The following is a 25,523-nucleotide window of genomic DNA, read 5'->3' on the forward strand; positions in this document are numbered from 1 at the left end:
ATCTGCAGTTTAATATTTTTCAGAGTGAGGCAACCTCACAGCTTTTTGACACGCTATAAACACTATTGCATATACTTTACAATATCTTTCAAATATTTCTATCACCCTCAAGATACATGACACTTTATAGATGAGAAATCTGAGGTGGGTGTATTTTACATTATCTATTCAAGATACTGAAAGGATATGATGGATTCAATTAGTGGTCCCAGTTATCCCTTGTGAGAAAATTATACAATCACAGCTTTGTCTTGGTCTACCAAAAGGAGGAGTGCCATACTTTAAGTGAGGCATGGCTTTAACTGAGGCTTGGCTATATGTCTTACTTGCCTAATGTGACATTGTCAACCTTGAAGAGGAAAGAAATACAAAATGCTCTTATTCACGTTGGCATGGACCCTTTCTGTTTCTGTTCTCACAGTGAGAAAATTCTGCCCCAAGTAGTCATTGCCACTTATGTATCCCCAGAATAAATACATTGACAATGACCTTACCCTTGCTGACCAGACCCTGAGACAAAGTTGTCCAGCAAAGGCTACTCTTCATCAAGGAACCACAGTTAATTGGTAGACACACATGAGCATGAGAATAAAGTTGGTTGTGGATGGTCTATTATACAGCAATATTATGACAGTAGGTGACTTATAAATGAACCTGAAACACCACAGCTTTTTAATGTTAGTGGTTTTCCTTTTGTATTTATATCAGCATAAAACATATGCACCAGATATTAAGTTATATAACATTGCATTATATCACACATCATTACTAAAGGCTAAATGATTTTGTAAAAGGTTAAATCAAAGCCTATTTTTGCTATAAAATGAATGCCTTCCTCATGTAATCTCATCAAAAGGATTAATAAACCTGGGCTAATTATTTCATCTACTACTGCATGGTAAGAAAGACGAAACACGAATTTCTATCATGTGGATCACAAGAAAAAAATTTCATCTATTCTAAAGATGGGATTAGACAATTAAATTGTTTAAGAAAAGTATTGTTTAATGTATTTCTAACAGGTATATGAAAATAGCATGGTTAATATTTATGTATTTATAAAAATTCTAAAATTAGCAATTTATGTATGTATGCATATATATATATATATGCCAAAAATAACTTCGTTATAGCTTAGTTCATGAATATTATCCTGTAGTGTGAATGAATCATAATCAGAATATTGACTTGAATTATCCAAATATTTTTTAGATGATTGTATTCCCCCTAATGATGTTATAACTATTATATATAATTAGAATAAAGGAGGCACTTGTTGCTTTTGAAGTTCTCCTTTATTTTCAAATCAAATAGTTAAGTGTTTTCCTTTTTATATATTTTTGTTCTCTGTATATGTACACATATATACACATCTAGATCTATATATACACATATCTTTCATATTTCCTGTTTCTAATTATTTTCTGATTCCTAGAAAGAGATAATATATCATTTTTCAAATTGCCTTTAGAATTGAATTTCATATAAAACATCATCAAATTTGATTTTAAAATCCAAGTCCAATTATTTCATCTTATATTAAGTTAATTTTAATGTATTCTATTAGAGAGAAAGAAAATTATTCACTCCTATTAAATGTATGTGAACTATATTTTTCTGAATAACTATTACATGATATATATGATTAATATTAAACGCTGATAAGCAACATAAATATGCTAAAAAGTGAAACAACATAAACTTCTCATTAATTAACCATATCAACATAACTTTTCTTAAATCAGCTATTTTATATAATTAATGAAGTATATCTTAGATCCAGTTTAGGCATAATTTAATACCTGTTGTATCTTATATTCTGAGATTCAAATATTAAAAGATGAGAGATTAAAGAATAAATCAGTTCCTACTGATTTTCTCAAATGTTCACAGTTTAAGTTGAGAGACAAATCAATAAAATTAATATTATGAAATAAGGGGAAGCAGAGAAATATGTATTTTTATAAAGAAAAAAACTTTTTTGGAGGATGAGGAGAACTCGAGAAAAGTTTTCTAAGAAAACGATTGAGTTGAATACTCAAATATAAATGTGAATTAGTGAAAGAGAATTGAGAAGATTCTGAGAAATGAAATAGAGGCAAAGGAAGGTAGGCGTTTCAGTGCGTGTGTGTGTGCGCGCGCATGTGTGTGTTTCAAATGAGCCTGGAAAAGTACAAGACAGAGCATGGTGAGTGTTATGTCTACGTCTTTAAACTTTATAGTTCATAGGAAGTAAATGGAGGATGTCAAGTGAAGGGATATGGCCAGTTCCTCCTGGATAGATTACATGAGCTATATTCCAAAATATAAATTATAAAAACAAAAACCAGGAAGACAAGGCTTTCACTAATTTTGAAGTAAAAATAATTAAATCCAGCCAGGCATGGTGGGTCACGCCTGTAATCTCAGCACATTGGAAGCCCGAGGCAGGTGGATCACGAGGTCAGGAGTTCAAGACCAGCCTGGCCAAGATGGTGAAACCCCATCTCTACTAAAAATACAAAAAAATTAGCCAACCCTGTCTCTACTAAAAATACAAAAAAATTAGCCAGGTGCAGTGGCAGGCGCCTGTAATCCAAGCTACTTGGGAGGCTGAGGCAGAGAACTGCTTGAAGTCGGGAGGCAGAGGTTGCAGTGAGCCAAGATTGCACCACTACACTCCAGCCTGGGTGACAAAGCGAGACTCTGCCAAAAAAAAAAAAAAAAAAAAAAAAAAAAAGAAAAGAAAAAAAATTAAATCCATACAAAATAATAGTAAATAGAAATATCTTTGAAAGGTACTTAGAATTTAACTTATCTAGTCTTGGTTTGGCAGGTACTGGAGAAGAAGAAAAGGTGAAAGCCACTTCCAAGTTACAGATTTTCATGACTGAATGGGAGATGTTATTACTGACTAGAGTAAAAATTAAAAAAAAAGTTATAAATCATATCTAAAAGGATGGGCTTTGACATCAGAAACAACTGGCTTCTAACTCAGCTATTCCACTTAATTAGTTTTGTGACCTTGACATCAGATTTATCTGAGAGACTTGGCACCTTCATATACAGAATGGAAAATGCAGTGCTTGGAAGATTATTGGAGCATTAACTGTGATAATGTACATTAAAGTACTTAGTATAGTACCTTACATAAAGTAAACATTTTAAAACATTAGTCAATATTTTTGTAAGTATTGGGAGGATGGGAGTAATGGTGTCACAAGATTGTTCTGTCTCAGCAAAGTCTGAAGTTTAAGAAATTGGCCAGGGCTTTAGATGTCCATTCAGGAATACTGTGAATACAAGTGCTTGTTAAAATTATTAGAGCGTTGATTTTGCTCAGAGAAAATGTATGGGGCGAGAAATGCAGAGAGGTCTGGGAATTAGGTTTATTATCAAAGTGTCAATGAGAGACACCCCTGAAGTAAGCCAGAAAAAAATAGATACACAAGGATAAAGAACTATTTTAAAAGTTTAGATCTAATTATAACAAAGATATTCTAAATATATGCATCACATGGGAAGATTTTTTTTTTAATTACTGTTTATTTTCCTTCAATCTGTAATTTATTTCAGTCTTTGACAAGTAGGTGGTTTTGTGGGAGACCAGGGACAATTGTGAGAAGGAGCAAACATTTCAATTACCAACAAATGTCTTTGATACAAATATTATGTTTGTTCTTCCACTTCAGAGGCCCAATAATGTCCTTATTAAATCAATGATAATTATCCTTTCACGTTTGATGTGCATCTTTAGTGGTATTCAGGTGTTTTAATTTAAGTTTTTAAAATGATCATCTTTTTAGTCAGCAAAACTTTCATTTTCAAAATTCATAATTTTCTCTTAAAATATATATTCCCCATGCAAGTGCTCTACACTCAGTGAGGAATTTAAGTTTCGTATGTCTAATTTTTTTCCTTAGTTTATATAATGGCTTTTCAAGGGTGCCCCAACTAGATATCTAGTGGTTTGAATTGCATTTTAACTTTAGATAGAATCTGGACTTAATGCCACAGCAAACGTAATGTAACCAATAGAATCAATCCAATAAGATCTGAAATCTTTTCTATGTTCTGACAATATCACAATGTGCTGTGCCGCTAGCTCACTGGCTGGAGAAGAGTACAAAGAAAGCAAGGATAAAACTGTATTCATCATACTCTCTACAGGCCAGAACACAGTGCTGGCCACATAGTTGAGATTCAGTGAAGATGCCCTCCAGCCACCTGTTTTGTGAAATCACTGAGAAGGTTTAAAATGCAAACTATGCAAAATGTTGATGTGAAAGTCATATTACAATTTAAAAAGACACACCTTTTTATTGCTAAATAATTGATAGAAACATTGAGTACCTTACTGCTAATTGCATAGCAAAATATTTTCACTTAATTATCAAGAACTTGTGAAATTAGAGTTTTTACACACTTAGAATATAGAGTTATTTTAGCAAACACAGGAAAACTAGATAATGGTCTCCTTTCTTTGTTTATTCAGTGTTTTTAAGTATTTGAAGAGCTCTCTGTTGGAATATATTCTTTTCTTTCAGGAGCACATAATTGACAAGTTTTTTTTATAATAATCATAATGTATAATATTGTAACGGTCATTTGATTAAATTAAGATGTATTACATTATACCAGAATTTCATCATCTCTCTTGGAAAATATTTTTCACTGACCAAATAGCCAACATTGTAACACATGGTTATTTTCTAAATCAAGCAAAGCCACCAGGAGGAAATAAACTTCCACTAAAAATGGCCACTCTCTATAAGACATGCAACAGTCCTCTTTAGCTTTGTTTTGAACCGAAGGACATGACCCTCCATTAACTCTGCCCTCACCATTTCCCCATGAGATAGACTAGACAGCATGACTATCAGATGTTTCAGAGAATAATACTTGACCTTCAACAACTGAACACAAAGTGTTTTTGTTGTGTCTATTGCACTTTATAATTGCAAAATTCTTCATTCATTAGCTAAACCTCTTTTCGTCTGGAATAGGTGAGTGTTCAGCATCAGTACCATTTCTGCTGTGCCAGTTAGGAAAGTGAGAAACAGGGTCAAATGGCCTTTTTTCATGTCTTACATTTGACAGCCAGAATGCTGATTTTCAAAGAGCACAGTGGGAAAATAAAATAACTGACTAATTTATAATAATTATAGAGGAGACTGGAAAGAATGACAGGATATTTGCAGAGAGATTTAATGTACTTAATTAATTTGACCTCAACATCAACAGAAAGGTTTACAAGTAGAGTTCTCCTAGGTATGTAGTATTTAAGGATGTTAATTTCAATGAGCACATTTATTATAAAACGACATTCTCTTTCACTGTGATTTTAAACAGGTATAGTTTAAAAGCTCTCTTTTTCAAACTTTTTCCCTTTCAACACAAAGCAAAGAAAAAGCTATGGCTCTGAATAAATGAGGTTACACTCATTTTATGGAAATCACACAGGAGATCAAGTGTCTTGGAAGCCAATTAATTTATTACTAAGATTAAGGGGCATATACTTAGAAATGTACTTACAACATCAATTATTTTCAACTATCTATCATAACAAATTTTACTGGCAAATGTATGTTATTCCAATGGATCATATTTTATACACTACTTTTAACAATAATAGGCCATTTGACTTATACTTCTGAAAAAGGAAAGAAAAGCAAAGGAAAGGAAATAAGGAAGAAAAGAAGAGTGGATAAAAAGGAAAGAAGAGAGGGAGAGGTAGAAAAAAGAGAGAGGAAGGAGAGTAGAGAGGGAGATCAAAAGAGGGGGAGAGAGATAAAAGTAAGTCGCTGTGGAATATAAGCTTAGCATTTTAGCAAATAAAAACTCGTGAAATGTGCTCATAAAATAAAAAGCCGCCTAGTCTTGTAATAAATTTGCATTTCTATTTAGCAAAATACTGCAATGAGAAGGATTTTGAAGATGTCTCCTGCAAGAATTTGTTAGCCTTTTGTTAAAACTTACAACTCTTTTGGAATACTGGCTATAAACTTATTTGTCATATCATGATTATTTCTATATTAATGTCTACACTCTATTCACATGGAACATTTTATTTCTGCTTTTTCACAAACTGCTCTGGCCTAGTCTATCTTCTTGTTCTCAATTTGCAAAAATATTCTGGAAATGAAAAACAGTCACATTATTGAAAGATTTGTAAAATATGGAAAACTAGGATATCCTAAAGGAAATATTGCAGATGGGAAAGAGTATTGTTATATTGCTATTTCAAATGTGTCCTCCATCACCATTTTCTTGGGCAGTTAATTATCTTTTGAACAGTCTTCCACTTTTAGGGTAAAAAATAGAAGTAAACATTCATTTTTATTCTTTGAATGGGGGCTAGATCAAGGAGAATAATCTTACTAATAAGAAGATGGGTTTATTTAGTGATTATTCATTAGTCATGATTATCTCTCTGTGAATCTTAGAATTTTTCTATGGTATTATTTTACCAGTAACCTATTTCTGACAAGGGAATTGTATTTTCACTCAGCATTAAAATCCTCCACTAACAAACGATTAATCTCACCTTCCTGTATTCTACATTTATTTATTTCTCACTCATCCAAAGTCAACTGTGAATCTGGGCAAATCTCCAGAAAGCTGTCCTCAATGTGATGGCTCATCAGTTCCAAAATCATCTCCTGTTTCCACACTTGGCATGGCCCTGGGAGAAGGGCTGGACAATAAAGAGCCAGCAATTAACTTCTCCTTCAGGGAAGTGATTGTCCCATTGTGTCATTTTCACTTAGTAAACTAAGTTAGAGGCCAGCTAACTTCAATGATGTTGGAAACTACAATCTTCCTTTGTACCCAGAAAGAGAGGCTGAGCTATTGTTCATCTGTGTCAATGTCTGCATAGGAAGAGCATGGTATTAATTCTTTTCCTCACAACCAGTTACATGAAGGGTGATCTATGGGATATAAAATTTCAAATAGTGCAAGAGGATTTGGACCAGGAATTGATGCCTAGTCTAAAAAGAAATAATTATGCAACACTAGGCACAGAAAACCCAGTTTTTGGTTTTTTTGTTTGTTTTTTGTTTTGTTTTGTTTTGTTTTGAGACAGAGTCTCACTCTGTTGTCCAGGCTGAAGTGTAGTGATGCAATCTCAGCTCACCATAACCTCTTCCTCCTGGGTTCAAGTGATTCTCCTTCCTCAGCCTCCTGAGTAGCTAGGACTATAGGCATGTGCCACCATGCTCAGCTAGTTATTATTATTATTATTATTATTATTATTATTATTTGTATTTTTTGTAGAGACAGAGTTTCACTATGTTGGCCAGGCTGGTCTCAAACTCCTGACCTCATGATCCACCCTCCTTGGTCTCTCAAAGTGCTGGGATTACATACGTGAGCCACCGCGCCCGGCCAGTCCTGGTGCTTATTAAGGGGCTTTTTATGTTTTAAACTCCAATCTCTCTACATAACATGAACAAAATTTTACTCAAATGGCTCTTTTCCACTGAGTGGAAGCAAGCTCTGTAAACTAACAATTGTGATGGGGTGTTTTGAATTCAGGTGTTTATTAAAAAAAAAAAATTAAACAAAGTTGTAAGTTTCCTGTTATAAAAGTGCCCAGTTCCATTACAGAAAATTCTGAAAACTAAGGGTAACCATGTAAATAAAGTGATCCCTACGATGCGTGCTGTAACTATTCCCACCACGTCCTTGGGAAATTCAAGGTTGTGACCAATCCAGAATTCCTGCTTTCATTAATTTTCCTAAATTTCTTACCTGAATTTCTTTAGTGCCAATGGAACTATCATTTAATGAGATATATGAATTGGAGCTAAAGAAGAATATCATTTAAAGTCTTATGTAGACATGAACTTTGTTCTTTTCAATACTATACACATAATGCTTAGAACAGAGTGTGACAGTAAATATTGATTTAATGACCTAATATATAAGTGAAAGAAAGACACAAAAAATAATATGATCTTGGGACATCAAATTCACTATAAAAAATCCCAAATAGGCAGGTATGGTGGCTCATGTCTGTAATCCCAGCACTTTGGGAGGCTGAGGCAGGAGGATTGCTTGAGCTCAGGAGTTCAAGACCAGCCTGGGCAACATATTAGATCCTGTTTCTACAAACAAACAAACAAACAAAAAATTAGCTGGGTGTGGTCCCAGGTCCTCTGAGGGCTGAAGCAGGAGGATTGCTTGAGCCTAGCAGGTTGAAGCTGCAGTGAGCCATGATCTTGCAAGTACACTCCAGCCTGGGCAACAGGGCAAGATGCTGTCTCAAAAATAAAAATAAAATAAAATAATCCTAAATACATAAAGAAAACATCGTATAATTAAAAAATGTTATTAGGCCCTTCAGACTATTGCCATATGTCAGAAAAACAATTTGTATTACACAGAAACATATGTGAAATCACCAGTAGGTTGTTGACATTTTAGCCATGTAAAAATATGTTATTATGAAGAGAGTAAAGGATCACATCATACCTTTCAATGCACGTTCTGGATAAATTGAAGTGTTGAACATTTTATCACATGTTGCTTTATATTATAGCTTGACTTATACTAGACCATGAAATTAAAACAGGCTGATTAAATATAATTAGATACTAAACATTAAATAGAATTTATATGGAAACTACACTTAGCTGTTGAGTCATCATAGGATTCTACGGTAGGTAGAAGCATAATTTTGCTATTTCTTTGATGTGGAAGTTAAACAGTTCAAAGAAGTGTGTTTGGAAGCCAGTGTGAAAAGGAATAGTCCTACTGCTCTGTCCTATATCAACTTGGTGAAACGGGTAGCATACTTCATAGATTCCTCTACCCTGTGGTTGCCGATTGAGAGTTGACCAGAAGTGCAATTTGAGCACAATTTGAAGGCAAAAGTGAAAAAGCAACCATTGTGCTCCAAGGTCATTGTAGAGAGATATTTGATGGAAAGATCCAGTGGGGGACAAGCAGGCCCAGCTTGTCCTTGCTCTGCCATGGTCTTCATTCAGTTCTTAACCCTGATGACAGCCATGCTGACAAACAGCAACCTTAAGCACTCATCTCTATTTCCTTGGCTGTAGACCCATAGAAGCAGTTGTTCAAAGGGGGCAACAGCTTCTTGTAGGCCTCTTCATGAGCAACCTGTTATGGTCCCACCACGCCAGTGGCTGAATGTACTTGGATTCCCAGATTCTCTTGCCAACTGTGACTGGTTCACCTGCACCTGTGCTTCAGGCAGCAAAAAGAGTGGCTTATTCTCTCTGATCCTCAGCCTCCACCTTCCAGACTGTCACTTCCCCCGCTTACGACTCATTTGTGTAAGTCATTCTAAAATTGAATCTCTTGTTCTCATAAAATTTAGAATGGGCTCTATTTCCATGACTGCAGCATAACTAATAAAACTGATTCACTGGTTAATTTTATTAATATTGAAAGAACAATAACAACACCTCCATTAAAGGCAGGCAAAGGGGGATTTACCTAAAGGTAATATACATTTCTTAAAATGGATGTGTGTGTGTGTGTGTGTGTGTGTGTGTGTGTGTATTTTGAGATGAGGTCTCACTCTGTTGCCAGGCTGGAGTGCAGTGGCATGATCTCGGCTCATTACAACCTCTGCCTTGTGGGCTCAAGGGATCCTCTCCCCCACCTCAGCCTCCTGAGTAGCTAAGACTACAGACATACGTCACAATGCCAGGCTTGTTTTTGTATTTTAATAGACATGTGATTTCATCATGTTATCCAGGCTGGTCTTGAACTTTTGGCTCAAGCAATCCACCCACCTTGGCCTCCCAAAGTGCTGGGATTACAGGCATGAGCCACTGTGCCCAGCCTTAAAATATATAGATCAGCCTTTTAGGCAAGTTTCTTACTTAAGATGAAAGTTTTTGTTATTGGTAGTGTCAGTGTTTTTGTTAACAGGATTATGTCTACTCAATATCATTTGGAAGTTTCTTTATTCTTTCTATTGCTTTCTTGATGTATCATAGATTTTTTTGTAGGACAAGAGTTAGAAAAATTAAGGGGTTAAATATCATGCTACAACAAAAGGGGTTAAATATAATACTACAATAAAATAGATGAAAATATTTACAATTTATTTAAATGGATATAATTCTTATACTTCATAAACATTTAAATGTTTCTTATCTCTGTGCATGTGTATGCAGGTGTGTCTCTATGCTAGTTTACAGTTGAAATTACTTGTTTTTATTTTCATTTTTAATTTTAATTTTTTTTTTCAGATGGAGTTTCGCTCTTGTTGCCCAGGCTGACTGGAGTGCAGTGGCACGATCTCGGCTCACTGCAACCTCCGCCTCCTGGGCTCAAGCAATTCTTCTGCCTCAGCCTCCCGAGTAGCTGGGAATACAGGAATCCACCATCATGTCTGGCTAATTTTTTGTATTTTTAGTAGAGACAAGGTTTCACCATGTTGACCAGGCTGGTCTTGAACTCCTGACTCATGTGATCCTCCCACCTTGGTCTCCCAAAGTGCTGGGATTACAGGCATCAGCCACCATGCCCAGCCAACACTTGAAATTACTTATACCCTTGGCAGTTTATAAACTCCAATTTGCTTTAAGTCAATTTAACTGCAAACTCAGAAACACATAAGTAGACACTTGTTTGTACACATGCTTCTATATAGGCACAACCACAATTTCATTGTAGTTTGTAAATTGCTGAACATTTTAAAGCATAAAGGGTAAAGTATCTAAATATTAGATGCAAAAAGAATAGCAGGCAGAGGTAATTTTACCTCTATCACCATTGAGGAGTCTTTATAAACAATAAGTTAAAACTCTGATTTTAATTTGTCAAGTGCAATTGAAACCACAAAATTACAGTCACACAGAAACCAGAACAAACTAAGTACTGCGGATGCTGCAGATGTTTCATTTTGAGTTTTAAAATTCAACTACATTTTTCTTGTTATAAACAAATATGTAAGATGACTTTTAAAAATCTTTTTCTTTTTTGTTTTTGTTTGTTTGTTTGAGAGAGAGTCTCACTCTATCACCCAGGCTGGAGTGCAGTGGTGCCATCTTGGCTCATTGCAACCTCCACCTCCCAGGTTCAAGCGATTCCCCTGCCACAGCCTCCAGAATAGCTGGGACTACAGGTGCAAGCCACCACACCCGGCTAATTTTTTCTTTTTAATATTTTCAGTAGAGATGAGGTTTCACCATTTTGGCCAGGATGGTCTTGATCTCCTGACCTTGTGATCTACCCACCTTGGTCTCCCAAAGTGCTGGGATTACAGGCATGAAATGAATGCATGCATACTCATGCTAATAAATGCTTGGGTATGCTTATATCACACTAAAGTCACATAAATAACTCTGGCATAATACAGGGATTTATATATATTATATAATATATTTATATAAATGCTGTATATATAATATGCTATATTATAATATATATTATACATAATATAATCTGTTTACAGATGTATAGCAAATGCTTACTATACATTAGTCTGTTAGACACCGTTCTCATCTCTTGAAACATATGAGCACACAAGACATAAAGATCCCCGTTCTCCAAGTGTTTATATTCCAGAAAGGAGAGGTGGAAGTAAATAATAAATGTATTATAAGAAAATAAAAACGTAGACTAGGATAGGGAAATTGTATTATAGAGTTTTATACAATTTTATACAATCGTATAAACAGTTTTATATAATTTGCATATTAAATACAGAGGATAGCCCTCATAGAGAAGGGGGATTTAAACAGAAGCTTGAAGGTAATTAGCCAAGTAGGTGGCTGGTAATCAGCATCCCAGTCAGAGGGAATGCCTAGCAAAGGAGGGAGTAAACCTCCTAAGCTCCAGGAAAAGCAACAAGAGTTGGACAGAGCTGCAAAAGAACAAGGAGAAGGACGTGGGGAGAACAGATCAGAAATAGAATGAGGCGACACAGACTACACAGACCCTTGGTACTTCCTCTAAGGTAAATTGGGAACTACCAGACAGGTGACATGATCTGCCATATTTTAAAAGGATAACATTTTCTCTTGAGGCTAATCTTTGGAGAACTGGAAGCAGTAATCTGGATAAGCAGTTACTACTACTGGAGTCATGATGACAAGAGAGCAACAGATGAAAATTGGTAGAATCCTACACATACTTTGGATGTAGAGACAACAGGATCTCCTGGCAAACTAGATATGCAATGTGAGTGAAATAGAGGACATAAAAGGGCTTGATTGAGAGATTTCGCCTTGAGTAATTGGAAGGGTAGAGTTAATATTGACAGACATCGTGAAATCTGAGCATAGAATATTTGTGAGTGAAGACCTATAATTCATTTTGGACATGTGAATTTGGAATGTCTATTAGATATCGAAGGAGATATGCCAAAAAAGCAGTTGAGTATAGGAGATTAGATTTTGGGAGAGCTGAGCTGGGAAATATATATTTGGGAGTTTTCAGCATATGGTGTTTAAAACTATGAAGTTGGATGAGATCACTAAGGGTGTGGGTGTAGATAGACAGGAGAAAACTAATGCTGCTCCAACACTGTGGGGAGAACAGAAGAAACTAGCAACTGGAACTGAGAAGGAATAGCTAATGAGGCAAAAGGTAAAACCAAAGTCATGTGGGCATCTGAAAATCCAACTTTAAGAATTGTGTTGAGGAGGAGGGAATAATTAACTGAGCCAAATAAACATTATGTAAATTGTATACAAAGAGTAGTCTATACTTATGCATTTATGAGTCAGCAGGAAATTTTTGGAAGAATACTTAGGAAACTACTGGTTTGAGCAATTGTCTTGTGGAAGTGAGATGGCAGGTGACTGGAAAGGGAGATGAAGTGTTCAACACATTCAGCTATAACCACATGGTTCTACATGCATCACATGCATAAAATATGAAAATATGCTTAAAATAACAATAATCATGTAGGTATCAAAAAATACTTGAGATGACAACAGAACAGGTGAAAACCACAAACAGATTATATTTGAAAACATTTTTTAAATGAAAAGCAATCCTCATAATAGCATCCATGGAACTAGTACTGTCATGGAACCCCAAATCAAATTCTGTTAGTCATGACTGGGACTAAACTTTACTTCCACATGATTTCTTTTAAAATGCAAACATGTTACCTGAAATGCATAATGTTAAATATGTAATCTCAAAAGTATTTTAAATGGAATACAGCTAAAATTATACATGCATAGACAGCTAAGAAAAAACTGTATGCAACATAAGGGAAAAATCAAAGTTCTCAGACTCTGTAAACATGAATGACAGTAGGTTGCAGAGCCTGAGAGGAGGGATTTATGATCCAATACATGGCTGCCCATGAAAGACATGGCCCATTAGAGTGTTGTGCAAGAGAGTTTATTGCAAGAGAGTTACAGAGACAAAAAATAGTCAAGGACCAGAGCTTACCAGAGTAAATAATGAGGAATGGGGTAATAACCAAAGATTTCTTGGTGTTGTAGGCCAGGAGTACATGGTTAGTCAGGATAAAGACAATGTATCATTACTGTGGTAAGTTACAAGGTATGTGTTTACTCTAGAATGAAAGATGAAATCCCATAGTAAAATTGAAAATGTTAAATTACTTGGATTTTTCAGTGTGAGATCAGAGTTAATAATGAAACTATTTCCAGAAACAAAGTAAGTTTGGGAAATAGAGGCTATGAGAGGTTTTAATATTGTGCAATTAGTCATCAAAAAACAATCAAACTTAATTCTACCATGGTAATACTCCCTAATGCAGTTTTCTAAATCTATTTTAAACAACAAGCAATAAGCCAAAGGAAAAGTAAGAGAATGCCCTTATACATGTTGTAACTGTGTTTACTTTTCTGTTTCTATCAGAGTAAAGGCAGGTGCATTTTTTTGGTTTGTTTTTGTAAAGTGAATTTGGTTGTACTTTTTCAAATTGAAATTATCTTATTTTCATAGAGTTTGAAACTTTTCTGGGCATTAAAGAATAGAAAAGTAAATGCATTTACAAAAATTTGTTAAATAACCATTAATGAATATATCTTGGCACTGTGTTAAAGTTATTAATCATAGCTTTGTGACTGGGAAGCAAAATATAATAATTTTTCAGGGTAGCTCTCTATGAATCCACAATACTGGGGACGTCTTCCCCAATTCTATCCGTGAAAACATTAATAACTTACCAGTTTTCCATGGTGACATGAACTAATGGACCATCTTTAAATAAATTCACTAAGAGATCCAGAATATAGCACAATGTTCTTTTTCTCTGTAGTTCTGTGAAATTAGCATCAAACACAGAAGCATTCCCTATTCTTTACCTCCCCCATGGTTGTCATCTCTACACTGTAAATCATAGAGCCAGAAAAAATGAAGTTGTTTCCCTCCTGTCATTCATATTTCATAGCTTCCTCTATCGTGTGAAAGTATTTCATTTTTAGGAAGGATTAATGCCAAAAGAGTTTATTACCTTCTATCAGAAACATTTAGCTAGCTTTAGAGATCTCACTGAAGAAGTTGTTCTTAACATTTGTGGGGGGGTGTGTGTATATGTGTGTGTGTGTGTGTGTGTGTGTATGCATACACATGGGTAATAAACATGAAATGTGAAGGCACTGCAAAAATGTTTTGAAAGATATTTAAAATACATTTCCAGTGCATTTTCTTTATTTTCATGACTGCTTACCACAGACACATGCTTCTACAGAGTACAGAATTAAAAAGAAAACAGACATCTAAAGAAAGCAATTATCATGTTGGCACTGTAAAGCAGGTTTTTTGGCTGTTTGGTAAGACATTTATAAGAAATATGACTTTTAAAAAAGTTATGAGCACATTCAGTGTCCACCAGCTTTGTCTCACTGTGTAGGGCTGTGTCTGTGTGCCTGTTTTTGTATTAATGCATGAGGAAATGGGGGTAACTGAGAAATGGGAGTATACTTGTAAGGATGCTTATTTGTATACAATCTGTCCATGGTTTTTTCATCCTTCATCAATAAAAAAAGAGAAAATGCTTGCCATTCTGTTCCAGAAGATGTCCAGATGAACTGTGAATAAGCAGCTGTTATTCTCACAAGAAAATTGACTGAAATTTCATACTCGGTAAAAAATAATTTATCTGCAGTTATCATACCCAGAGCTTCATGGAGTTACACATTAAGGTTTCCTATAATAACTTGGAAATCTACAGGAACAAGGGTAGGGGCTTCACTCATTATTTGGATGTGAATACATGACCCACATGAATGTTAGAGATAATGGGCAACTTAGCACACTCCAAATCAAACAGCTTCATGATCCATCATTAACCTAAGTGAGCCTTCACTTTATTGAAGCAGCCCTCTAAATGAATAGGTCATTACCTGCTTAAAAACTCAAAGATCTGTTAATATTCCAAGGATTTAGAGTCTATTAGATCAGACAACCTGCGCATGTACAAAATTGTAGGCACACTGGATAGCTAACATCCTTTAGTGTATACATAAATATTTTAAAGGATATTCTTTGATACTTGATTTAAACAGGGAACACTGCATTTGTGACATTATTCTGCATGAATGTGCATATGTGTCAAGTTCAAAGAAAAAGAAAAGACTCTGTAGAGAGATACTCCGCAAGAGGAAATAAGTTTCCACTCTAAGCTGACTTTCATAATGCAATTAAATCCATTAGAGAGAATGGAATTTCAAATACTGTTCAAATTAAGGCAGTGCAGTTAGAAGCAGCAGCAATTCAGGAAGAATTAGCAATGCCCTTCTGAAGAGAGCTACTGAATTAAACCTCGGAGGGCTTTAAGATTAAGTCATTTAATTGCTACTTTAGGAGCTGCAGACAGTGCACAGAGTTGAGTCCAGGTGTTAATACTGATTCTCCTCTGTTCTCTTCAGATAACGAAACTGAATCTTAGAGCCAATTAAGGCAAACTTGAAAGGCCTTCTTCCCCCTTTTCAGTATGTTCCGAGTGTTTTGTTTTAATTGTAGACTACATGGGAAATTGAGCACATTATACATAGTGAGATATTATTAAATCTTGAGTTGAAAAGATAACCAATACTCATCCATATTATTTTGCCCTAAATTGCAAAAACTTGTTTTTTGTAGAATGACACTCATATTGTGTTTATTTTATTCCCCTAATCATTTTCACCTGAGAACACAGTTGCTGTGCCAAATACTAACACTAATAACATGACCAGTTAATGATTAGTACATTTATAGGCCAAGGTAAATGCATGAATAAATTACAATAGAAAGTTCTATAATTCACAAGTGTGTCTTACACCCATCCCTCAATATATCCGCTTTTAACATATTATGATGTAAATTGCTCAAACTCCTTTAATATACATATGTTTAGGTGAATTTATGCACTCTTATCCATTCCTTCATTTATTCATTCACCAAACAAAAGTGATTGAGGGCTGCTATGTGCCCGTCACTATTATAGGACTTTCCTTATGGGACTTGCATTTTACACTGAAAAACAGTGTAATTCAACATCATATAATATGAAGTAGGTCCTATTTTATAAAATGAAGTTGGATAAAGGTAGAGATGATTCTTCTGCAGAAGAAAGTGCTACTTTCAGACAATTGTTAGAGAACATCACTCTGATGTAATGACAATTAAACCAAGATTTACATGAAATAAAGGGGGATGCTGGGTGTGTGCCAAGGCCTTGTGGCACTGTTGAACTTGATGTAATGAGAAAGGAAATGGAGGGGCTTGACCAGATATTGTTTTTTTTTGTTTTGTTTTGTTTTTTTTGAGATGGAGTCTCGCTGTGTTGCCCGGGCTGGAGTGCAGTGGCCGGATCTCAGCTCACTGCAAGCTCCGCCTCCCGGGTTTACGCCATTCTCCTGCCTCAGCCTCCCGAGTAGCTGGGACTACAGGCGCCCGCCACCTCGCCCAGCTAGTTTTTTGTATTTTTAGTAGAGACGGGGTTTCACCGTGTTAGCCAGGATGGTCTCGATCTCCTGACCTCGTGATCCGCCCGTCTCGGCCTCCCAAAGTGCTGGGATTACAGGCTTGAGCCACCGCGCCCGGCCCAGATATTGGTTTTAAGCCACGGGAAGTACTTTGATACTATATCTGAGGGTGTACATCTGGCTACTGTGTAATGAGTTGGGGTCGGGGAGAAGGGAGAGTGTAAAAGTAGAAGCAGAAATATCTGTTTAAAGACTGTGCACAGTCTAGATGTGAGACAATAGTGTCTGGAGCGAAGGTGACTGTGGTGTAGGAAGTGAAGTTACTGGATGGAAGTTACTGGGTTTTTGAAGTTACTGGGTTGAAGACGTATTTAGAGAAGGAAGTCAGGAAGCAGTAGAATTGATATTGTACCACATGTGGGTGGAAGGGAGAGGAGCAAGGTCTCAGAAATGACCCTTAGGTCTTAAGAAATTGGATGCATAATTATGTTATTTACTTAGATAAAGAAGATTAGAAAAATGGGTATATTTTGGTTGTGGTAAAGAGGAGCAGAAATGAAAAGTTTGGTTTTGAACAAGTTGAGTTTCAAGTGACTGTTAGATGCCTAAATAGAAATATTGAGCAGGCATTCTGAATTGAAGTCAGCAGAGGCTTAGAAGTAAAGGCATAGATTTGGAAATAGGCATCCAGATGGCATTTAAACCCATGCTACTTGATGCAATTACCCCTTCAGTGATTCTCTAGATAGAGAGATGAGTGGGCCTGTGATGGTGCCCTGGGATGCTCTGATAGATGTATTTACAGGTCAAAAGACACAGAGAACTCAGAAAAAGAGAATAAGAAGAAGCACTCAGTGATGATAGAATAAAACCAGAAACTAATTTTTAAAAAAGCACATGAAAGAATTTATGTGAAAGAAATCATCTAAACATTAGAATTGTTGGATTTTGAATTTTGATGGATACTGTCAAATTTACCTCCCCAAAGATTCTACATTTTACAATCCAGCCAAAACTCTATGAGATAGGTCTGTGCTTTTGTGATATTTTGTGTGTTTTAAATAAGTATGACCTTCATTTTTGTTTTTAAAAAGTAACACCTGCTAGACAATATCCCTATCTGGAGGTGTGTGTAAACCTCTGGGCCAGAGCAGATCACATGCCATATATTTTCATTTATACCTCTTTCCCTCATCACTACTGGTGTTACATAATTGTAGGCATATAAAAATTAATTGTCCAGCACACCAACATGACACAAGTATACATATGTAACAAACCTGCACGTTATGCACATGTACCCTAGAACTTAAAGTATAATAATAAAAAATAATAAAAAAATAAAAAATTATCAACAAAATGTAAAATGCTGAGATTTGAGTATATTAAAGACAATCTTTTAAATAGTGTTGTTAAAATTTATATTGTTAATGTTTAATATAAATAGGAATTTGCCCTATGTGTTAGATTACTTGACACAACTACAATTCCTTCCAATGACATTCTCAACAACAGTTCTTATACTGGGCTTCTTTCTATTAGGATCTTATATTGGTGAACTTCCTCTAGTAGGTGTTAGAGCACAAATACTGGGTAGTTATTAATATAACTGGATTTCTCACGATAAGACACTCTTTTACTTCAGAAATTTATTCGAGGTTTTCCATTCTTACCTAAGTAAACATATCACTTTAAGCCTTACCAAGAGCTTGTTTCGCACTTTTCACTCACTATCATTTCCTAGTAATTAGGAAAGAGTAGAGTTTCAGTAAAATCTTGCTTTAAAATCTGCCTGTAATCACTTCCCTTAAAATAATGGCAACCCTTCATGGAAATATTGACTCAGAAAGTTGCAGGAAGACACTTCATTTGGATATATTGTTATCTGCTGTTACTTCAATCATTCCTACATTCTTTACTCAGAAATAGTTTTAAATACATCATTTCATTTAGTGCTGATGATAGCACCCCAAAATATATTTTCACTGGTAGAATGAAGACTATTACTGTTAATTTCCTCTAGTTTTCAACATTTACTGAGCATTACATTTAAAACAATTTTAAAACTCTTTCCATTACATTTAAAAATACTATTTTTGATCATTTAATTAGTATTACATTTTGGTTGATTATTTCCTATTAATCCTTTTCTGAATAAACATTGAACTGCCAGATAAAATTATGATTTTTAAAAAATACTATATCACTGGCATTATTAAAATTAATGACATTTTCTAATTGTATCCTTCATCTATTCTCCAGATATTATAAATTTTCATGTTCACTAAAACTTTAATCCATCATTTAATTCCCTTTTACTGTATGTATATGTATGATCAGCTTCTTTCTTTCTTTTCTTCTTCTTCTTTTTTTTTTTTTTTTTTTTTTTGAGACAGAGTCTTGCTCTGTCGCCCAGGCTGGGTGCAATGGTGCGATCTCAGCTCACTGCAACCTCCGCCTCCTGGGTTCAAGTGATTCTCCTGTCTCAGCCTCCTGAGTAGCGGGGATTACAGGAGTGCGCCACCAAGCCTGGTGATCAGCCTCTTTTTAATGATTTCTATTTTATCTGTTCATGTGCTCAAGTCTCTATAAAAAAAATACTACAAACTTCCCTTCATTCTGTACTTACTCTCTAATTGCCTCCTGTTGTCTCTTTACTTGACATGTCAACCTTTTCAAATATGATGACAAAAGTTTCATCACAATGTAAACTTACTAATTTTTCATTCCAGGAATATCCATGTCTGTCCATTGAAAGTATTCTTTTTTTAACCTTCGAGTGATTGTTTTATCTACTTAATCAATGACTGATACTATCACTGTTTTTTAGTGATTACTCTACATTTCATCTTACCTAATGTGGTGTCAGATTAATAACCTATTCTTTCTTTCAAATAACGTAACCATCTTGCAAGACTTTATCCCCCAATTTTGTTATTCTTGGCCAGTATTTTGGTTCAATTATGTAGCTCGATAAATTTTTAATATTATTGTTCATACATGATTGAAGTTTGTTAGCCACACCCGCATGGTCACCATTTTCTTTGCTTCTCAGTCCTTCTTGCATCTCAGATCTTCTGTCTGGGATCATTTTCCTTCTTGAAGCACATTGGTTAGATAGTTTATCAGGGAGGGACGCCGATGATTTTGTTTGTTTGAAAATGTCTCGGCCGGGCGCGGTGGCTCAAGCCTGTAATCCCAGCACTTTGGGAGGCCGAGACGGGCGGATCACGAGGTCAGGAGATCGAGACCATCCTGGCTAATATGGTGAAACCCCGTCTCTACTAAAAATACAAAAAAAAAAAACTAGCCGGGCGAGGTGGTGGGCGCCTGTAGTCCCAGCTACTCGGGAGGCTGAGGCAGGAGAATGGCGTAAACCCGGGAGGCGGAGCTTGCAGTGAGCTGAGATCCGGCCACTGCACTCCAGCCTGGGCGACAAAGCGAGACTCCGTCTCAAAAAAAAAAAAAAAAAAAAGAAAAGAAAATGTCTCTACTTTTGAAAGAGAATTTCTTCAGTGTATAACTCTAGCTTGGCTATTATTTTATTTGAGTTAAAATGGAATTATGTGTACACATTTCTGGTCTCTCCTTGTTGTCACTGAGAATTCTGATTCAGTCTAATTGTTATATTTTGTAGATAATCTGTCTTTTTCCCCCATTTTGGAAATCTTTATTTTCTGTATTGTACTTTTTTGTATGCTGTACATAAGTGTGGATTTTTTTTTTTTTCTCACCATATCATATCACGTTTAGGATATACGGTGCTTCTTCAGAGTGAGGACTCACATTTCATCAAAAAATTGGTTTTTTTTAGACGAGTCACTTGAGAACCCCTTTTACCCCAACTTGACAAAGTTCAGCATGTAACAAATCGCGGACACTACGTATTTTCTTCTAACCCCGTATGCCAGCTCTAGCTGTAGTTACCCTCTACAAATCTAGCTTAGAGATGAGGAAGGTTAAAAAGAGAAAGACCTGACCATGATGAATGTTATCTGTGGGGTAATATGCAACTAAATTAACAGAATAACTCAAGGATCAAAAAGTTAAATAACTTTTCCCAAATTGCTCATGGAATAATCCTCAAATTATGGCTTCAAATAATTGTCTGACTCAAGTTTTGAACTTTCCACATCATCATGTAGACGGTGCATCAGGTCTCTCATCTTTGTACATGGGGGAATTTTTTTGTATGTTATAATAATTTTACAGGAAATTGGACTTATAGAACCTTTTGATTTTATGGTGCACTGAAGTTATATTCAACCATACTTGTATTTAGCATCCTGCTTTGCCAGTAAGTCTAAATACACCACCTATGTCCTAATGCTTGACTATATACTTGGACTTGGAACCAAGCATGCATCATTCAGCCATTTGAACACATAGTAAAAACAATACATTTTAAGAGGCAAGAGAAACATATATCCATTTGAACACATAGATTTAGGGAATAATACGTAAGTTCTATATTTCCCTAATGGGTATCAGTGTACAGATTTGAGTCTTATTTTTTCTCACTAGAATCTTCACAAATATAGGCATGAATGTTTATATTTTAAGAAGAATTTTACATTGTTCAAGAAACACATATATTCAAAGTAATATAAATCCGTTTGTAGAGAAATGGCTTAAATATTCACGGAGCAAGGGTAATGGAAGAAAACCAATGTGAAAAAAATACCTGAAGCATAATGAAGATTTAATTTATCCCTTAATACCATCAGCTATAACATGATAGACACAAATCTGAATACAGCTAAATTTATAAGACTGGTAAACATATGCCTTGTTTTCAATAATTTAACAGGTGCTTACTAAATGAAGTGAAAATTAATAATTGAGTAAATGAATGATTGAATTCTTAAAGCATTTATCTATAATCTCATAAAAGGAGATTATGTAGAGTTCATCTGCTATTTAATTTTAGAACAATCATAACTCTCAGTCTGTTGTAAAAATGTTATTTACTCCATTTTATTAATCATTTTCTGATGAGATGCTTAAAAACAACTTTGAGTAGCTACTATTGATATTCTATACAGGCAGCATAGTACACATTCATACACACACATTTTCCTTTTGAAGTTTGGTTATGATATATTACCCTTCTAGCATAGTAAGTCAGGAAAAAACTGCAACTGTCTTAAAGCTGAAAGTTAAAATGCTTTTAAAAGCTATGAGTTTAAATCGTTCAATTATTATGCATTAGCAGAACAAAAAGCTCCCAGTAAAAATAATACATTTTCAATTATTTAATGATTAAATGTATTTTGGGGTACTATTTAACCCTATTCATAAAAATAAAACACAATATTTGTTAAACAGGAAGGATATTTTCCACCTATAATTTAACATAAATAGGGATATCAATTGGTACTAGATTATAAGCAAAATGTTCTCTATTGATGTTGTAATGATCACATGATAATTTATGACATAGTTACTTTTAAAACGGCAATAATTTGCTAGAAGATGAACAGGATAATATCCTACTTTAAATGAGACATCTGTAATCACTCTTTCCCTTTGGAAGTATGAAGAAATTTACAACAGAGTCTGCTAGTAGGTCATTTTATTACCCAAGCCCTTAGATTTTATATTTTTACCTGAAAACATGGCTCACTTTTAAAGAGAGCCATCACTCTATGAATCTTCCTATCATGGCAAGACTGATTTGATGTTCATCACAATGCATTTTAAAAGGCAAGAGTGACATATATCCTTATTAATCTCATAATGATAAAGGATTGATTTCAACCTATATCCCAAACTGTTACATGAAATAGGCTCTGCCAAAATATCAGGTTCCAAAGATGCTCAATTTAAGGAGATCAGTTTTACGCTCCATCCTCAAAGGATAGAGTCATATGAGGTGTAAGTATGTCATGTGAGGCATTAAGAGAAATGTTCTTCCTCATAAACTAAACGCTGTGCTGTAGTAAGAACTTAATACATATCGTTCTGCACGCGGAACAAGTGACTCACACTCCCTCCACCCCCGCCCCGACAATAATGCAGCTTTCTCTTTTTTGTAGAAATTATCTAAAATGGTCACATCACTAAGCAAATCAGTGAGAGGAGTGAGTAGAAAAGAAAAAAGCATTTGTGGTTTAAAAACTTTCCCCTACTGCTTGGAAATGGCACACCTCAGTAGAAGTTAAAAACACAGGAAGCAGAGATTTACTGAACACCACAGAAAATCAAAAATACATTTTTTTAATGGGGAAGGGGATTAACAATGACAGAGTTAATCTTGGAAGTTAGTCTCTGAAGTAAGAGTTATTAATTAGGAGAAAAATATGTTATGTTCTAGAATTAGATTTTCAAGTTAATAGGAAACCTCTTTTTACTTCAGTCCTTTTCATGGAAGGTGGAGAAACAGTTTCTAAATCTTATTGCTGAATAACTCGATGTATCAGTTAAATTACTTAAAGGGAAGCCCCTATTTTGCATGTGGCTATCCACTCAATAACTCCAAAACAATGTGTCAATCACCTGTTCATGGTTTAGGCAAAGTAACCATCTGCCTTTCAATTCTGAAGAGACATTCTGCTAGAATCATGGAAATATTTATAATAAAAACTTATTTGGTTGAATTCCCCACTAGACATAATAATAAAAATATATAAGATGATATTTTAAACTGTCTTGGATAATTTAATGATGAAGTGCTGCCACTGAATGATGAGGTTCAGTATTTCTTGACAGCTGTGTGTCTGGACATTATTTTGTAACCTTACAACTGCTCAGGTATACAGTGAAGACCAAACAAACTAATAGCGCAAACTGCTCAGGTATACAGTGAAGACCAAACAAACTAATAGCGCCTTGGCATGGTTGAATTTTTCCTGTTTTTGTCATGTATAGTGTAATTTAAAACTGTAAACACATTTTCAGAATCTACTCTATTTAAATGTTTTCCCCTTCAGTATGTAAGATAATTTTCTAGCTGAGCAGTTTGTGAATGAGCTTCAAAATACTCGATGAGAAATTGAGAATCATGAAATGGTCGCAGAATCAGCCAAAAGTATGTCAGTTCCCTCTCCAGAGAATACAGAGAAATGTGATTATAAGAGATACCAAGTATTCTCAAGTACAGAGGTTCTAAATACACTGTGGTCCCGATGTAGCAAAAAACAATGATGTTAAAAACATAAGAAAATACTTGTAAAATGCTGAAGGTCTTTTTTGAAAAATGATTTGCCATTATGTCCTATATCACACATATTTCCTCCTTGTTAAATGTATCACCAAATGATTAATAACCTTAAAATAATTTGGAAATGCATATTATATAACCCACAGCAGATCTGGTAATCTATCTCTTTCGTTTGTCCCAGATTAGTTTTGTGGTAGGAAACTCAGATGGCTGAACCATGAGAGGCAGGCCATTAAAACATTTAAATGGTTTTACAGTGGCATTTTTTAAATGAAGAATGAAGTATATAAATTTCAGCGTCAGTGGAGAAATGAGTGAGGGGGTCGGCATTTCTGGAAGCTCTTTGAAAATAAAGCATTCATTATTTTGTTGTAAAAATCAGATATCTATAAAGCCATTTATAAAATAACTAGTTGGACATCTAACGCATCTACTCATTTTCATTTGAAAATTTAGCCATGCCAAGACGCATTTGCGGTTAAAACATTTCTTTCCCTCCTCTTTTCATGTAACCTCTCACGCTCTGAGGACCAGACTTGTTTAGAACTTACCGAAGTTTCCTAAAGCAAAACCACGCACGAGCTCCTAATTCAGCTGCCAGATCCGTGTGCAGCTTCGTTCAGCTTCTCACTACGCTAGGCATCACTTTATTAATCATGTATGAATTTCTGGGCATGCACCCTGAAGCTATCGCACACACGCGATGCAATCCCAATCAAAAACGGAAGCCTTACCTGATGGCAGAAAAGGCAGTTGCAGGAGCAGCAGCAGGGACGGCCGCAGCAGGGTGCCAACAGCCCAGCCTTGCGCGGAAGGTGAGACCCTTCTCTCCTGTTTCGCCTTTCCAAATCACTGTGCCAACACACTGCTTTGCATTTTGTCCCTTTTCATTCACAGAAGGTTCTCCAGGCCGGGCAGCCAGTAGACACCACTTTCTTCCTGGAAGAGGCTGCCTCTCTTCTCAGAAACGCCTGGACCCCTCTCTGTGGCTCCCTCCACATTTACCCTTCAGATCAATAAAGCTTTCGGAGCGGCTGGAGCTCAACTGCAGCGGCGAGCGGCGAGCCAATGGGGGCCCAGGATTCCCTCCTGTCATCTCCCCGCCCTCAAAACAAAACACAGCGTGCCTTTGACACATCATTGAGTTGTGAAAAGTAATTGAATCCTATATTTGAAATGTATCTTGTTTGTTCTTTTTCCCCCCTAGCGTTCATTGTAGAATGCTTTGAATGAATCCGAGGACTCCTTAGCTCTCAGAAGGCTCATTAAAGGAGCTAGCGGAGAGTGAAGATTAGGCGCTGAGAAAGTGATAGCACCTGGGTTAGCATCTGAAGCTTTGCTTTTTAAATGCTTGAGGTCTATCGCATATCAGAGAACTGTCAACTGGGAAGAAAAAGTCGTGGGTTCTATTAGTCTTTCCGCCACTAAGTCGCTTGAGTCTTTTATTTTGTAAATCAAGACAATTAATTACGTTTACCTGGAAGCTGTTTCATTGTTTA

The 25,523-nt window shown here is 35.5% G+C and overlaps 1 protein-coding gene across 5 annotated transcripts in view; it reads right to left on the reverse strand.

Annotated features, from left to right (window-relative positions):
• CDH12 (cadherin 12) overlaps window positions 1-25,044 on the reverse strand; it is a 1,136,530-nt gene extending 1,111,486 nt beyond the window's left edge. For all 5 annotated transcript variants that reach the window (XM_005556619.5, XM_073995100.1, XM_045393559.3 and 2 more), the window contains exon 1: window positions 24,759-25,044. The gene's annotated coding sequence lies outside the window, so the exon portion shown is untranslated. The remainder of the gene's footprint in view (window positions 1-24,758) is intronic.
• Between the last annotated feature and the right edge of the window lie 479 nt (window positions 25,045-25,523).

This window comes from Macaca fascicularis, chromosome 6 (genome assembly GCF_037993035.2).
Source record: "Macaca fascicularis isolate 582-1 chromosome 6, T2T-MFA8v1.1".
Taxonomy (NCBI): Eukaryota; Metazoa; Chordata; class Mammalia; order Primates; family Cercopithecidae; genus Macaca; species Macaca fascicularis.